This window comes from Hylobates moloch, unplaced genomic scaffold (genome assembly GCF_009828535.3).
Source record: "Hylobates moloch isolate HMO894 unplaced genomic scaffold, HMol_V3 SCAFFOLD_1, whole genome shotgun sequence".
NCBI classification, from domain to species: Eukaryota; Metazoa; Chordata; class Mammalia; order Primates; family Hylobatidae; genus Hylobates; species Hylobates moloch.
The window spans coordinates 111,479,737-111,492,705 of NW_026652276.1; the positions used below are offsets into that span (position 1 = coordinate 111,479,737).

Here is a 12,969-nt window from a genome sequence, read left to right on the forward strand (position 1 = left end):
GCCTCACTGTTCTCCAGCCACACTAACCTACATTCTGCTTCTCAAAGGAAAGCTGCAAGCATGCTGCCACCTGCTTTTCCCCAGGCCTCAGCACCGGTGGGCCTCAGAGATGCTTTCCCTGTGTACCTATTCGAAGACTCTGCACATCTACTCCCTTGAAAGTTCTCCTTCCATGCTTAATTTCCTACATTGGATATGTCACTATTTGGATCATTTTAATGAATTTTTTTTCCTACCAGCTATCATTCATTAGAAAATAAGCTTTAAGGGAGCTTATTGTCTTGTTCAATGATGTGAGAAGGAGCTTGGCACATAGTAGGTTCTAAATCAACATTGTATAATGAAGAATTAATGAACAAATCAATGTTACTTTCATATAACCCTTGCAGAAGACTGTATATATTTTCTAGGGAGATGGGTTGCTGTTAAAAAATGGAAAGAATGACTCAGGTAAAGGACTTTAATGCTGTGGCTTCTGCTGGAGACTGAGACCCCTAAATCTGCTCCATGTTTTCCTCTGGTCCAGAGAATTTCACCTCTGGTTGAAGAAAGAGCCTTATGCCACCAAAGGATAGTGCCCAATGGAGAGGAAGGGTCTCTAGGACCATTCCTGGAGAGATGGATTAGCAACAGGGAACAAATGGCTATGTCACAGCATAAAGAGAACGCTGCTGAAGAGGTGGTGACCAGGAAAGCCACACTGCATGTTCCTGGAACTTCTAAGAGACGGAGAGTCGATAACGGGTGAGTGACCTTCATGATCGAATCTACTCAGAAGAAAGGGAAAATAAGAGCTGTCTGGAGTTTTGGTAATTTGTCTTCCAGGGCTTACCAAGAGAGAAATTATTACAATTTTAAAAATCAATATTATTATTATGCTACCTCTTAATTATAGTCCCCAGGTGGTTGTATTCTGGCAAACTTCATTACATGTTTTCAAATAAAACCTGCCCCCATGCTGCTTCCAAGAACCAACACCCCTTGGTGCCACAGCTATACTCACCTTCGTTTGAGCTCAATATTCTGTTTTTATAATGTAGTCTCCTTCCTCTCATCATTTGAAAACATTTCAAAAGTAAATTGACTTTTTCTTGATGTGACCTCCTCCTTTCATGTCCCTAAAAGAATTAAAGGTGGGAAGCAAAAATAATATTGCTACACTTTAAAAAAATTATTATTTACAAAAATTATTATTTGAATCTAGAAGATTTTCAGTCTATGAATTATGAAGTTTTATTTTGTTCCTACTAATTTTAATTTGAGAGATTGAATTTATTTGTCTAATTTGATTTAAGGTTTTCAACTGGGAATGATAAAGTTAATAATAAACTAATAAATTTCTTGTCCCTCAAATAATGAGCGGAGTAATGACTTGTGTGTGTGTGTGTGTGTGTGTGTTGTCTTTTTTTTGGTTATAGATGAAATAGTTTACAGATGGTGACAATAAGTAAAGGACCAGATCTCTCATTCCTCATTCAGTTCAGTTTAATATAAACCAACAAACATATCAAACAGATATAATTTAGCCAAATTAAGATTTGGACATTTGAGAGCCTACCAATGAAAACAAGTGTCGTGATTTTCACGACCATAGGGCATAATTTGGTGATTAAATATGACCTTATTTGGTGGGCAGGAGGTTTCAGTCCAACATAGATCAATGGAAGACTCTAATTTCAGAATAAAGCCAACTGATAAAAATCAAGATGCCATTTTGAGTAACTAAATTTTTTCAACCACTCTTCTTTGGATTAGAATATTCTAATAGGTAGCACTGCACAAAGAGGAAAGTTTTATGGAAGTGGGGAAATATGGCTTTGTTCTAAATTTTTTATTTCTTAAGTTGGAGGGCCATGTAAATGAGGACAAAAAAGAATTGTTAGGGTCAATGCTGGCAGTGGGGCAGTGGCGGTCATGGAAATGAATGGTTTAAAGAAAGGAAAGATATCAAGCCTGCATAGATTAAGGGAATAGCTATTATGTGAGCCAAGCCTCCTTTTTCTGATCCCCAGCTTTCCCTGTTCTATCTTCTTTCCAACTCAAAAATACTAGAAGAGGCAGCACAGGCAGCAGCAGCTCCAACAGATCACAAGCCTGGCACTGCCAGAATCTAGGCCAGTCACAGCTGCAAATCTTCCTTCAGCTTTGGGGTCCCTGGCATTAACTGGCAGCTTTTCTAGGCTCATGGAGCAGCTAATCAACAGCGCAATTCACACAGGGGGAAGAGGGAAGAGGCTCTCTTTCAAGCCACCTCTGCAGATCTTCAAGTCACACAATGTATTTTTAAACAATAGTATAAACGTGGCATATAGACACTATCTAATTCTGAAATGTGTGATGGGTTAAGTGTATTTAACTATGACTTTAAACATATTAAGGCATCAAATTGTTTTGCAGCAACATCTGTTATTTCAAAGTAGATTTTTGAGCTCCAGACAATGGCATGCTTGTTTCAAATAATGTTTCCCATTATATTTCCCTAGAAAGTCTCCAGAGAGTTTGCTGCAATGAGATTCAAATTACTCACGAGTTTACTACACAGTTCATATGAAAATTCTAGTGGGGAACATTGTTATGGATGGGGTAATAAAGTAATATTGTTTACACATCTAATTTTTAGAAAAATAGTTCTCTTGATTTAATTAGAAGGTCTAATAATTAGACTAGGACTAAAAGTTACACGTGAATTGGCAAGGCAAGACCATTTGTAATACGTGAAAAGTCCATTGTTATCTTTTATAAGGGAGGGATATACGTAGGCAATGAGAAATAGTCCTCATGTACTCAGTTTGAGACCTGCTGTGGCACATTCACTCTAACTGTCTTCTCTATTTTAAGGGAAATAAAAGGAGCCTGAAGGTATTGAAGCAAGTACAGAGGAAAAATAAAAAGAAAGAAAAAAAAGAACTTCCTAGAGGATAATGGCAAAATTAGTCCTTATTTATTGATTTAGTCTGGAATGGATTCAAGAGTAACAATTTCTGTCTTCAAGTCACTACATTTCTGTAAAGATTAGCATAAATAAAAGGAGAATCTTTAAATGCAAGGAAAGTTTGGTCAGGGAACACAGAGGGCTCCTCAGGCATTTCTGCCCTGTAAGTATGATGGAAAATTGCCTCAGACCCCATTGTTCTCACTAAAATACTTGTTGATTCCAGCAGGGCTCAATCACTCAGGGTCATCTATGGCATTTCTGTCCTGCCTGCACTGCTTTCTGTTCTCCCACCATGCTCTCTCCTTCCTCTACTCTCACCCTGGCATGGCCCAGACACAATGCAATCTGTTTCGTTATTTACACACACACACACAGACATAGACACACACACACTAGCCACTAATGAAAGACCCTTTTGGAAGCAGCAGACTTTATAGAAGGTTTTGGGGGAGATAATGGTTTATACCAGAAAAACTCAAGCCACGTAAACTTGACAATTACATGTCAAAAACCCTTTGCCATGCCTCCCAATTCACCCAACTGTTACTTATTTATACTCTTCTGTTTCTCCCCCACTCTATTTATTTGTCTTTTCATCACTCTAAATTGCAATTGCATAGCACCTTAATCCCTTTGTTGCTTGCCTTCTGCCTAGCCTTGTGGTCATGATTTCACTTTTCGACCCAACCAGTTTTATCAGGTATTTTCCCAAACAAAAGACAGTTATTTTCTTCAAAGGCATTCTAACACCAACTATTTCAAGGTATTATTATTTTTTTACTTTGCTAAAGTTTGAAATAAGACGAACATATTTATATATTAAAACGATTAAGTGTAAAACAGACTGTCAGATGAGGTGATGTACGTATCAGTTTTAGTAGAACCCTAGATTAATAGAAATGCATTTATTCATTCAAGAATATTTGTGTGCCCAGTTATTTAAAAACTAAAAAGCAAAGAAAGTCCTTGCTGTCAGGGAGTTTACATTCCAGTGGAAGAAGACAAGCAAAAATCACATAAATAAATCAATATATAGAATATGTCAGGTGGTGGTATGTGCTATGAAAAAAAATAAAGACGGTGCCTACAGAGTAAACAGGATATAGGTATGATATTCTACACAGCATTCAGCAAAGTCTTGAAGAAAGTAAAGCTGTAAGCCATACCAATATCTGGGGAGAGATTCTAGGAAGTGGAAATAACAGATACAAAGGCTCTGAGTCAGGGGAGTGTGAAGCTGTTTTCAAAGAATAGCCATATCCAAGTGACTAAAGCAGAGTAGATGAGAGATAAAATCAGAGACTGTCCAATGTGATGGAGGGCCCTTTAGGAAATAACGTTAGTTTATTCCATGTGAAATAAAAAAAATGGAAAGACTTTGTGCAGAAGAATGCTGTGACATGACTTTTTTAAAAAGTATATTGCTGCTATGAAGATACTGAAAGGGATGAAAGTAAGAACAGAAACATGAACACCAGGTAAAAGGTTATTGCAATAGTGTAGACAAGATAGATGATATTGGCTTAGACAAGGTCAATAGTGAAGTCATGAGAAATGATCAAGAATGATGCCTAGATTTTGGGGTAGATCAATTCTAAGGGTAGGGTTGCCATTTACTGCAGGAGAAGCAGGTTTAAGGAAGAAAATTAAGAGTTCAGTTTTAGACATGTTATGTTTCAGAAGCCTGGAGCAACAAAGAAGAGGTGTAAACTGAATACACACTTCCAGAGTTAAGGAGAGTGGTTGATGATCATAGAGATCATCATGTAGATGGTATTTAAAGCCATGGGACTGGATGCAATCACATCAAATTGTGGTTCCAAGGATCGAACATACAAGAAACTCAGAAGATGTGGCTAGTACTGAATTAATCACCCTCATCATCCCACTGAATAATACTGGTTAGGGGGGTAGGGCATAGCTAGAGGAGGCTCTTGGGCAGAGAGGCTGTTTTTAGGATAATAAGAGGAAGTATTTAAATGCCAAAGAAAGAATCCATTTTAGAGGAAGTGGGCAAGTTAAGGAGAAAGGATATAATTGGTAATGCATGGCTTCTGAGAGAGGAGAAGGGGCCAAATCTAAAGTACAAGTGAACGAACTGGCTTCAGGAGGCAGAACATCTCCTCTATGGCTAGATGTAAATGACAGAATAATATTCTATTGGATAAATACACTACCATTTCCCTATTATTAAATGAATCTTCCTTCCTTCCCTTCTTTCTTTCTTTCATTCCTTTCTTCCTTTTAATTTTAATTTTTGACAAAATTTAGTAGTTATCTAAGAATAATATTTCTAGGAGGGTGATAGGAACTCAGTTCTCAGTGGGGTAGGGAGACAAGTTTGTCTAGGGTAGTACATAAAATAATATATTGTGAAAATGCTGCAGTGAAGTTAGGTATAAATTCGTTAGGATTTATCAGTTAGAATACTACTATAAGCTAATGGGTGCAGGAAATCAACATGGCACATGGATACATATGTAACAAACCTGCACATTGTGCACATGTACCCTAAAACCTAAAGTATAATAAAAAAAAAAGAAAGAAAGGCCAAAGTGGAATTATGCTAGGAGAAATATAAATTAAGTGCTTATTTTCAGGAGTTTAATTTATCATACTGAGAAAACATCTAGACTTTTCCAAATGGTTTATCTTAGGAGAGGAAGGAAGGAGATCAAAGTCCCTGAGATACTGATGAAGAGTCACAGACCTTCCTGCCCTGGCTGACTGTTTCTACTCAGTGTGAGTCACTTCACTTGCAAAAGTGACTCTTGATGCCAACTGCTGCCCTTCAGGGAGACTGTGGCTGAGGGAACTAAAGTCTTAGTTTTGCTTTCACATCTTTCACAAGTAGAGACTCAGCGGCAGCTTCTAGGCCCAGTATAACACTGGCTGTGACCGCCTTCCTTAAACTCTTCATCTTAGTTGTATCTCGGATCTTAAAATTGTTTCAGCCAGCATGTATGCTCTTACATCAGAAGCATAAATTGTGGGGTCCTCATTTCATATTACATATCGGCGCATGGATGGCTTCCTGTTACTCACACTTAGCATGCTTTATGGGTATTATTGTTTATAAAATAAGAGACAAAATTTTACCCAGTTTCATAATTAATTTCCTTGCAATAACCAAAAAATAAAAACAAATAAAGCCCTATCCCTGAGTCTATCTTGTGGTGTGCACACCTCAGCCTCTTCTGGAAAAAATCCACAATAATAGCATTAGTTCTGGAACACAAATTCTCCACATGCCTTTCTTCTTATGGTTTTACATTTTGGGGTCTTTGTAAGATGATGTATTTCAGAGACATTTATTCAAATAAACAGATGGATCTATGAAAATTGATTCAAAACATGATAAAATTGGTCAATGCTGTTATTTATGATTTATGATGGAGAAGTGATGGGGAAGATGACAAGGAGAGAAAGAAAGAAAGAGTAGGAGATTGAGTAATAGCCAAAACATCTGCTTCCTCTGACACCTTGTACAGTAAAGAGCGAGCATACTTCTGAAGTGAGTTTTTCTTTTCTTCACAATAACTTTGGCATCATGATAATAACCTCTACCACAACTTTCTTCTCACTGCTTTTTTTTTTTGAGAGGGATATAGTATATTTTCATGGGGCAAGTGAAGAGCTGACAATGCATCGGTACATCCCACCCTCAGAACAAAGAATCTTCGCAAAAACCCCATGGGCATTCCCTAACTTTTGCTCTCTCCAAAGGATGTGATGAGAAGAGAGACAATTCCAATCTGGAATAGGCACAGGTCTCCTGTCAAAAGAGCTTGAAATCAAATTAAGGCTTTCTGTCTGTTGCACCGTGCTCCTCATTTCCGTGCGAGTATGTTTGTCCTCCCCTTTGCTTTGGTGTCACACACTAGGGACTGCTGTGGTCATTATCACCATCGTTATCATTGTGGGACATGCTAGACTTCACAGATCCCTTGATCTTTATACCTTGTCCCCAAGGGAGGATATGGTTTTCCTCCTTTTCCATCACTGGCCAACTCTCCTCCCCATGTAATAAATAAGGTCATGAGGCTGGTCAGCAGCTGCTGTCTCTCAGTTTGTCACAACTAGTTGGGCTCTTTCTTCTGTTCCATTTGGCTTGAGACCTTTACTCACCCCTCACTTCCTTCCTTATCCTAGTTCTCTGATTCAAACCTTTTGGTTGATATTAAAATCCCCCCAACTCCTATGGTCTTTTAAAATTTCCCCTAACTCAAAGCTTAGGAAAAAAAAGATTGTTAAATCAAATTTGCTAAAAATACTGAAAATGGAAGTATTTTTCAGAAAAATGAAAAACTTTTGGAACCACATTTTTTCATCATCTATCTATTTTCTAATGTTTTTTTTTTAAAAAATAAACCATAAGGCCAAAATTTTTAAGGCAATTAATCAGTTAGTTATGTCTTGCATCTGGAAATGAGAATATTTAGTTTGATTGCCAGATGTCCCCATGTGGATCAGCTGAGTGATTCGAATTATAAATTACTAATTGATGAATTTGTATTATTATCCAGATATAGCCCTTAAGATTTCTCCTTAGTTAATAGAATGAACTTTGATAGCTTATAGGCTTTTATGCACTTACAGAAATGTATCAAATAATTCTAAATAGAAACATTTTTCTTTTTATTTAAGGTAGAAATAAAATGCTAATCAAACAAGGTTATTTTACCTCTGTTACACCCTCAAATCTTATTCTCCTCTATATTTGCCTTAAATTTAACTTATATGTTGGCTTCTCAGATGAAGTGTTTTTCATAGATTTACACACATACACACACACACACACACACACACACACACTGAGAGAGAGAGAGAGAGAGGAAGAGGGAGAGGGAAAGGGAAAGGCAGAGAGAGAGAGAGGGAGAGGCAGAGGGAGGGAAGGAGAACAACTGCAAAATTCTATGCAGGTAAAATAGATGCTATTTGTGGGGAAACAGATGTCTGAAGAAGGCAGGTAGTTAATGTTCTCTGCAGCCTGTTTCTCATGCTCTCAGAGAAAATGTTGTCATGACTGTTTTGTCTTGTCATCCAGGACTCAGCTCAGACATCTTTTAGATGCACCCATCTAAAAGAGTCCCAGGTTCCCCTGTCCTCAAATGCTCTTTGAAATCATTCTGATTCATTTTCCTCATGATCCTAGTTTCATTCTGATAGTATCTTGCTTATTGTTCAATTACTGATTTATGAACAGTTTCCCCCAACTACAGTGTAAGCTTCCCTTAATTATCTATGTTGTCACCACTGTGTCCTCAGGGCCTTACCTGACACCCAGGAATTTAAGAAGTATTGAACGAATATGTGAAGAATTGTTGTCAAGGTCATAGAGAAAAAATACAGAGCTGGTACAAAATTGGAGGGGACAGGGCACCTCCCAGGCAAATGACACTGGAAAATTCTTTACAAGTCATACTGTTTTGTATCGTAAGAGCAAAAATTTCAGCTTCTTTATCTGCAATCATTGCTTTTAAAGGAAAAAGGGAGAACCTTTAAGATTGTTATTCCTGAAAAGACAGAGGGAAAAATTATCTTAAAATTGAATGGGAAAGAATAAGAACATGAAGGAAAGAAAAGATGATATTGCTGAAATGGTTAAAGAGAAGAGTTAAAAGACATACTTTAAGGAGATCTTAAGAAAATATATAATAAACAAAAATTGCATATATTCAAGGTATACAATGGGATGAATTAATTACATATACATTGTATAATTATTACAAAAAAATTAATTAACACATCTATCACCACCCATAGTTACCATTGTGTGTGTGTGGCAGGGGGGCAGTGTGTGTGTGTGTGTGTGTGTGTGTGTGTGACTTTTCTAGTAAATACTACTTTTATCCTTTGAAATGAGATCAGTGATTTTCAATATGGGGGACTTTATTTTGAAGCAGATCCTCAGAGATCAAAATTGAAGTCCTACACCCAGAAGGACCTTTGCATCTCCTCATCAAGTCTGTACATCTCTTTGGAGTGCCAGGGAGGCCTTCACACTTGGGCAGAGATGGTCACTGTTGCCCCTTCCCTGTTGCTTTCTCAATATCCCTGCTCTCTTCTTTTTATATATATATATATATATATTTTATTATACTTTAAGTTCTAGGGTACATGTGCACAACGTGCAGGTTTGTTACATACGTATACATGTGCCATGTTGGTGTGCTGCACCCATTAACTCATCATTTACATTAGGTATATCTCCTAATGCTATCCCTCCCCACCCCCCGCCCCCCCACAGTGTGTGATGTTCCCTTTCCTGTGTCCAAGTATTCTCATTGTTCAATTCCCACCTGTGAGTGAGAACATGCGGTGTTTGGTTTCTTTGTCCTTGCGATAGTTTGCTGAGAATGATGGTTTCCAGCTTCATCCATGTCCCTACAAAGGACATGAACTCATCCTTTTTATGGCTGCATAGTATTCCATGGTGTATATGTGCCACATTTTCTTAATCCAGTCTATCATTTTATGGTGTTCTCAGTTTACATATTTAAATCATTAAACTGACTCTTTGACTTAAAAGGCTCAAAAAAAGTAATCTCAAAAATACATCACACTGTATAACCTTTCATGAGTATTTGTGTAGCTTCTTGAATTTATATTTTTAAATCATTCTTGTTTAACTTTTTTTGTCCTTGCAATAGTTTGCTGAGAATGATAGTTTCCAGCTTCATCCATGTCCCTACAAAGGACATGAACTCATCATTTTTTTATGCCTGCCCTCTTTTTAGACCAGCATATGGACATGGGGGTGGGGCAATAGCAACTCAGGAACTAGCTGAGCTGCATTTTTTTTTTTTTTTTTGAGAAGGAGTCTCACTCTGTCGCCCAGGCTGGAGTGCAGTGGCGTGATCTCAGCTCACTGCCAGCTCCGCTTCCCGGGTTCGTGCCATTCTCCTGCCTCAGCCTCCTGCCTCAGCCTCTCCGAGTAGCTGGGACTACAGGCGCCCGCCACCATGCCCGGCTAATTTTTTGTGTTTTTAGTAGAGACAGGGTTTCACCGTGGTCTCGATCTCCTGACCTCGTGATCCACCCGCCTCGGCCTCCCAAAGTGCTGGGATTACAAGCATGAGCTACCGTGCCCGGCCTGAGCTGCATTTTTTGCATGTGGACAGGAAGTAGGAGAAGCCTGGGGTCCAGTCTAAAGATGCCTAGAAATCAGAGAAAGTTGGTGAGAGAGTACAGCTTGCTTTTAATTCCTCTGTTCACAGGTTTTGGCATCAAGTCTGGAGCTGAAGCTAGGAATTAGCCAGGGGATTACATACAGAATGAGACAAGACACCAGGTTCATTATGAGGGAAGAAAAGAGAAAGGGTAAAGGTTCCTGGGCTCAGAACCAAAAAATAAAATCAAAAGAGGACAGCAAATTTACTTTCAAATCAGCCTTATTTTTAAGTTCTGAAGTTCACCAGACAAGGGAGAACTCATCTTCTCAGAGAGAATAACTCTCTCTATTCTATTCAAGAAAAAATAGAAATCAGCTTTTAAAAACCCACAATCTTTAATACAGAAAGTTATGTAATACTTGACTATAAAATTCAAGACACTCGTTAGATGATAGACAGATCTGAGACAGACTTGGCCTTCATGCTCCTTGGGTGCCCGTTCTGAAGGACAGTGAGAACAAAGACCCAGAAACTCACAAATTAACACTTTTGATAGGCCCAGAAATTACAGATCTCATAAACATCTCTCCAGGAGTGCTGTTTTGGGTGAGGAAAAAAGAGATGGGGAGGGAATTGGGGGAAAGATATCTCTGCTAATTTCTCTCTGCTTTTCTCTTTTGCTGATTTGTTAAATTATAGTCTGGATACATTTAAGCAAAGCAAATATGAATAAAGAATACTGCACCTGAAATCTTGCAACTGCCCAAGGAATCATGGGGGTTTAGTTGCCAGTTCTAAGAGATAATCAGTGGGGCTTGGTTTTTTATCTTTATAACTATCCTGCCTCAGAAGGAACAGGCCCATCAAAAGTCTCCTCACTTTACAAATCATTCCGAAAGTGGCAAAACTATGGAGACAACAAAAAGATCAGTGATTTCCAAGGGTTGAAGGTAGCAGAAAAGGATGCATAAGCAAAACACAGAGGAATTTTAGAGCAGTGAAACTACTCTGAATAGTCATGTAATGGTGGATTCCAGTCATTATACATTTGCCCAAACCTATAGAATGCACAACACCAAGAGTGAACCCTAATGTAACCTATGGACTTTGGGCAATTATGATGTGCAGGGTTGTCAATTTTAACAAATGTATGACCCTGGTGGAGGATGTTGATATGGGAGAGGCCATGCATGTGGGAGGAGGACAAGAAGTGTATGGGAAATCTCCATACCTTCCTCTTAATTTTGCTGTGAATCTGAAACTGTTCTAAGAAAATAATATCTTTTTAAAAATCTAATAAAGCACTATGGTTGCACAGGATTTTTTATATGGGAGAAGCTGGGTGAAGGGTACACAGAATCCCTATGTACTATTTTAGCTACTGCTTGTCGTCTATAGATATTTCAAAATAAAAGTTTAGAGACCCTAAATATCTGTTTTCTAAGACAAAGACTCCATAACAATAAATTTATTTGGATTCCAAACAGATATAAAAAACACTTTCAATAGCAATCTCATGTACTCATTTAGGTTAAACACAGTAGAGAAACTCCAGCCCCAGGTACCTATTAAGAAATATTTATACTACACAGTATTGGTGCACTAAGCTGTGGTGCTGGAACATGGCACCCCAAGTACTGTGTTTAAATGATGGATGTATGATAGCTATTTTCATTGCTTCATTTCTCCAACATGAAATTGCAACTTAGCTTTCATAAAGATTTTAATGAAAAAATTTAAGAACATAATGAAATAGTCTGCAAACAAACCATCAGACTAGTTGGAATAACGGCCTATGATAGGTCCACTATGTTAGCCTTACATAAGAAGGGCTAAAAGCAAATAACTAAAATTATTTCTAAACTCCCATGAGATGCTGATTGGACAGCAAAATGTAACCAAATTATTAATCCACCCCCTTTAGCTTCTAAATTGTCCCAAATTTTAGTTCTTTAGGCTCAACATTTTAAACAAAAGATCAGATTTTAAAAATGTGAAAATAGAAAGCAAACACTCATCAATTTGGGTGGTTTCAACTACAATTGAGAATGAAATAATGTAGATTATGCAATTAGGTTTCAACCTGACCAACATACAAGAGAGGTTTCTTTTTATTAGCTGGGGAAGAAAATAAAAAAAAAAACTTTCAAGAAATTAATTATGCTTTACTTACCTTGGGCACATTTGTTTTTCTTCAGAAAATGTCTGCTACAATTTTCTTTATAGGACTCATTGACTTTCTGGAGACATCCTTTTTTTTCAACAGATACTTGTCTTTAGTGAGGAACAGCAAAAACCAAGCAAACAAAAAGTGAATGATTAAGCAAATGCTTTGCTGTAGATAACACCTCATTAAGAAAATGATAATATACCAGATATCAAGATCATTTGGTGGATTAGTGTTAAGATTATTATAAAACATATGTGAATTTATACATAGGCTAAAGTAGAGTGGCAGAAAGCTAAATATTCCCACCAGGTAAATATAACATGTGAAGCTGGATAATGCAAACAAATTCTAAATATGCATAAAATAACCAACTAAATACATATTTACTTAAGAGGCCCTGTAGAAATTTACACTAGATGAATCACTAATATTCATATAATATTAGTATGGAACCTATTAAAGGGCATTTCGTCACACATACTAAACATGCAAAGACTATGAATGACTATTGTATATGCGCTAATGTTAGTTTTTCACAATGGAATGTGAGAGGCCAAGAGAGATAATTAGACATTATAGTAGGAAGAGGTGACTGGAGCATTATCTTACCAAATAATTGATATTTATGGCAACATGATAAAGTTATGAGCACACTTGTGCTCACAGTCAAATAATTAGAATTTTAATCAATGTAGCAATCTTGAAGCTACTGATTAAAAAATTATTTGGGAGTAAGGCCAAAAGAACCA

At 37.4% G+C, this 12,969-nt stretch overlaps 1 pseudogene; it reads left to right on the plus strand.

Annotated features, from left to right (window-relative positions):
- Window positions 1-441: 441 nt before the first annotated feature.
- Window positions 442-12,969, plus strand: part of LOC116810435 (beta-glucuronidase-like) — a 98,876-nt pseudogene continuing 86,348 nt past the window's right edge.